Source organism: Micrasema longulum, unplaced genomic scaffold (genome assembly GCF_059751315.1).
Source record: "Micrasema longulum isolate JH-2025_06_02 unplaced genomic scaffold, ASM5975131v1 h1tg001449l, whole genome shotgun sequence".
Classification (NCBI taxonomy): Eukaryota; Metazoa; Arthropoda; class Insecta; order Trichoptera; family Brachycentridae; genus Micrasema; species Micrasema longulum.
The window spans coordinates 213407-218799 of record NW_028278635.1 but is presented as its reverse complement, the minus strand read 5'-3'; the positions used below and the strand labels follow the sequence as shown (position 1 = coordinate 218799).

The 5393-nt window shown below is 29.1% G+C and overlaps 1 non-coding gene across 1 annotated transcript; it reads right to left on the bottom strand.

Moving 5' to 3' along the window:
• Nucleotides 1-965: 965 nt before the first annotated feature.
• Nucleotides 966-1057, bottom strand: TRNAI-UAU (transfer RNA isoleucine (anticodon UAU)). Its single transcript is given in 2 exon segments — nt 966-1001; nt 1020-1057. It is a non-coding gene; the product is annotated as a tRNA-Ile (tRNA).
• Nucleotides 1058-5393: the final 4336 nt, after the last annotated feature.

Genomic DNA, 5393 nt, shown 5'->3' with positions numbered 1-5393 from the left:
TCGAGAATAAGATGAGAAGAACCTTTGACGTCACAGGCGGAGTTATTTCAGAAATACAAAACTTTGAAAACCTATAGCGCTGATAATACGATAAAAATTGAAAAAAATATTTTTTTGAATTAATTTAATAGTCTATTAAAAAAAAAAAATATTTAAAAAACATTGAACTTCTTCATTGTCGACTCTACTAGTAGGTAGTATCAGCGTGTATACGCTAAGCGTTGATGTTTTTAGTCCGGCGCTACAGGATAAAATGTGGTGTAGGAAGTCGATTGAAATCCTATATCCAACATTTCACGCACTTTTTTCTTTAAAAGGTTGCTTTAGACTTAATAATAAAACAAAAGTCTGTACGTACATGAATTTTGAACACTATACATTAAAGATTAAATGAAACACAATTAAAAATGAACGAGATTGGTTATGGAATATGTTCCTAATACAAATAAGCACTGAAGTTAAAATTGATATATTTTCACAATGCGGCTGACAATAATTTCGAATTGCAAAGATCTTGGATCTCTGTTGTTGGTGGCGAGCCGCAAAAATAGAGAAGAGGGGGAGTGATCAGTGCGTCGGTGCTTTTATATGCTCTCCTACGTCACTGATCCTCGGGGTTGCCAACCTGTTGTGTTTGCTGTCTATTGATATATTTTCTTCGAAGTTGCCGGTACTTACTTCTGAGGCGCCACAACTGGTTACAATAAAAAATTGAAATATGAAAAAAAAAAACTAAGCTTCTATTATACTAAAGATTAAATATGTTTTTTTTTTGTGATTTGCTCAAAATAAAGAAACGTGTTTCCGTGCTTGCAGGGTTTGCAAAAAGTATTCTAATAAAAAAATACTGAAGTGTTATGGTGATGAGCGTATAAACAACTAATTTGTTTAATTTTAATATTTTTCTTTAACAGTTTTCAAAAAAAAAACTAATGAATTTAATTTTGGTTTTATGTAAAAATATTTGCTCCAGGTGAGGCTCGAACTCACAACCCCGGCATTGCTCACAATTACTGTCATATAAGTACCGTGCGCTAACCAATTGCGCCACTGGAGCTCCTTATTTTCTGGCAAAAATACTCATTTCCTCCGAATTATTGCGTTTATATTCAATATGTAAGTTACAAACATCACAGACATGTGTGTACTGTAGGTACAATAATAATATTTATTATTATGCACCGTCAAAGTCAACAGTGTTGTACCACATGAGTATTTTCTTATCGCAAATACGGCTAATATAATTGAATTGAAACAATAATTATCCCATTCACCATGTTTTATTGTTCAATCATATTTTTCAATTTATTATGATGACATTTAAAATCCGAATTTTATTCATTTAGTTAATTTTCTATTTGAATGCTTCGTAGGCGTAGGTATAATCTAAAGATATGTATCTACCTTCATTTGCACGATTAGTTTGTCGTAGTTTGAATTTTTTTTTTAAATACGCATAGCATTAAATTCACAAAAGACGTATAATATATAAGCTGAATGTTTTTTACGACAGTCAATTTCGATAATTATTTGAGGTTTTTTTTATTGAGATTCAAACTGACTATAAAATTTTATAAACCTTATATATTTTAAAGACCTCCCAACGCAAAATTGGTAGCCTCAGTTACTTTTATGTAATTATTACTTATAGTCCAAAACGTTTTTTTTTTTTTTTATTTGAAAATTTATTTATAAACCCTTACGGATTATAACATTCATTTTACATAAAATAATATATGCATTTTTCATTTATACTCTGTTGTTCAAAATAATATTTTTTACATCTTTTGTAAAGTTTGTCTGAGTCTTTTCTTTAGTTTTGTCTGGTAGTTTATTGTATAATTTCAGTCCCTGGTTCATTAGTCTTGATTGTCCTTGTCTTGTTTTAGAAATTACAGAAATGAATAACGAAATTTAACCCTTAAAAAGCTGTGCTAAAAAAATCATTTAGGAACGGTACTGTAGCGTCATGTTACATTAAGCAAAAGCCAGAATATTCTAAAGTTCATACATTTGAAAAAAAATTACAGAGACATAATGTTTAATAATTCTTTTTCCATAATTTACAAAAATAAGAAGATAATTTATGCCCGTAAAAATAGAAATAAAAATTAATTATTTGAAAATCATAATTACGCCGGTCATGTAGTGCGCTCTCGCGCATTGCCAATATCCGACTGATTTGAACGAATGAGAAAAATACACTTGACTGATATTTTTCTTGTCCTATGCGTGGTACATGTATTTATCGAGCTATTTAGATGCCGTTGTCTCTTTTACACAAACACCGGCCACGAAATAGCATATTTGTTAAAAGTTCGATACTCGTAGTCTTTTTAATATAGTTCAACATATTTATTGTTGAATTGCCATCACTTTCATTAATTTAATTATTCTTCGCATAGCAAGGATATATATTTTAAAAATAAAATCCTGCTAATTTTCATCATCATGTAGGCTTGTGTAACCTTATAGTCACACAAGAGTTTAAACCGAGGTCTAATACTTACATTTTATTTATTTAGTGTATTTGTATTAAGAATAGAGTGTTATAACTATCATTTATATTATTTTTATATCTTAACCTTCTTTAAATATCTAAATGACGTCAGTAAACGCAGCACTTCGCAAACGCATTTATATTTTTTTTATTATTTATAGTTTTAGGCATCTTATTGTACATTTCTATTCTTCTAGGTATATATAATTAAACAATTTTGAGATTCAGTATTTTTAAATACAAAAGTTGTTTTCTATTTTTATTTAATGTAGTATTGCGATCTCTCCTGGAAATAAACTCGGATCCGGTATGAAAGATTTTTTTTCTATTTTATAATTTTTTTCTCATTTAAACATAACACATTATAAAATTTATGTAATGGTTTCAATAGTTCAGTAGAAATATATACATAAAATGTGTCTCAATTACATTATGAGGATAACTTTTATTATAACATAATAATATTTAAGATTTACTATGAGAGTAGGTTTGTTTTGGTTTTAATTCAGATATGCATGAAATATCGAAATAAATAATTGTATTTTTTTTAAAAGTAGGGTGTAGAATAAAACAAAAAGTGTTAAATAAAGTGTTTCGAATAAAACATGTTGCAATGTCTGAAGTCTAAAGAAATACTACGAAATTCCTAATATAAGGTCACATCATGAACACGTGTCGCAAAAATGTCGAATACTCGAAGGATACCTTTATCAAGTCGAGTAAAAATCATCCCTTTGCCTTTTAGGTTCCAAGTTCTGAAAGCCGGTAAAAGAGGCTATTCTTGAGATTATCCGCGAATATTCTTTTACGAGATTTACATATTTGGAGTGCAGAAAAGTATCGAATAATAACATTCGTATATATTCATATATATAAGTATAACTTCATTTATTTATACGACATTTATTTACCAAGCTGTGGTTATTAACTATTTGTAGTACTGTCTGTGGCACTGATTATCCGAATATAAAGGAAAACATGATTATTTATGGCCTCCATCACTTCAAAACTTAAAATTTTTCGTTGTCTATTATTTTGTGTTGAATGCTTTAGTACGAAATGTATTAATTTATTCATTTTATTCATACAAATACATACATATTACAAAGAAATTTAATACAATGATAATGTATTCAAAATTCTATGAGGCCAAGAGCTTTGTGTTAAGTTAGGATACAACATAATAGAAAGTGGAAGCACGTACATAATTAAATAATGGCAAAAATAAAAATTTAACTTGATTACATAAACAAACATATATTTCAAAGGGCACTGATTCCTTCAATGGTATCTTTCCCTTAGACAAAATCCAGACTTGTCTTAGACAAAATCCAGACTTGTCTTAGACAAAATCCAGACTTGTCTTAGACAAAATCCAGACTTGTCTTAGACAAAATCCAGACTTGTCTTAGACAAAATCCAGACTTGTCTTAGACAAAATCCAGACTTCTACACTCTTGCTGAAAATGGCTTTCGTTTTGGAGAACTTAATATGTTCATTCAGGACATTGAACACTCTTGGGGCCACAAAAGAGAAATTCCTATGAGCAAACGTAATACGAGTTTTTGGAATTTTTGGAAATAACTCAAATTACTGGAAAACCTCGTACGAGCATTTTGCTGGGATCTACTTTTGTAGCCACATGACCAGAAATGTGTCAATGACGGACTCACGGACCAAAGGTCCGAGACACTAGCCACAGGACCACAACCCGATTCAATTCGATTTTAAAAAAAATGTCTAATATCTAGGTCCTTCACAAACTGAAACTTTATGAAGGACCTAGATTTTTTTGTATTCTGTTAATTTTTTTTTAATGCTTTGTTTAAGGGATATAAGCCGTTGAAAAAACACGAAAAAACACGAAAAGTAACATAAAACTACTTCATCTCCGATAAAATACGTACAAATTTTGATAAATTGAGTCAGGTTGTAATCCCGTGGTAGTGTCGCGAACTATGGATTAGGATGCCCAAAGTTTAAACCCTACTCCACCGTGAAAAAAATTACATGTGTGCATTACTTTTTTACGAAAATTTTAATGTAATGTAAATATTTATGCATTTTTTTCCATTACTTAATAAAAAATATATTACTTGTATTTTTAATGAATTTTCAGCGTTTTTATAATGTACATAGTTTTTCGTGTGTGTTTTAAAAGCCATAAAATATATTTGGTCGCTGCTAGAATATAAACCTATTATTTAAGTATTTGATCGGTGAGGTTTTCTGATAAATATAAATATTTGTTTATCGATCAGGTTAATAATTAAAAAAATAATTGTCTGTTACAAATGTTTAAATCTCTTTGTTACTAAAAACATTAAATTGGATTATGTACCCACAATTGAAACTAAAATAAAAACAATTCGTATTTAACAACTTATGTTATATTACTTTGCGTGTTCCCGTATCATTATCATATCCAGACATAAATGACGTATTTTTTATTATTTTTATTTTTTAATATAAAATGAATATTTCCGTTCGATGATTTACCCAGATATTTCAATTTGGTTGCCATGTTCAAATTGTTCAAGGACTTAAAAATAACTTACTTTTAGAAAATGGGAATCAACTTGCGACCGAAGTAGAGTCCGCGACATTAGCTGCGGAACCACAACCCAATTTTCTACATAATAATTTAATAAGAGAGCACATTGTAACTCCGAAATCACAATAATCAAATGAATAATCAGTGTTTAAAACACATTTTTGTTTTTATTTAAATTTTAACTATATAATGAATAATCACAAGGTAAGCGCTTGAAATATACTTTTTATAAAAAAATATGTGTCTAGGAAAATAGAACAACAAAAATTGAAACGGCAATTGTGATAAGTATGGTCTAATTAAATTATTGAGAAACGATAACAATTATCATTTCGTAA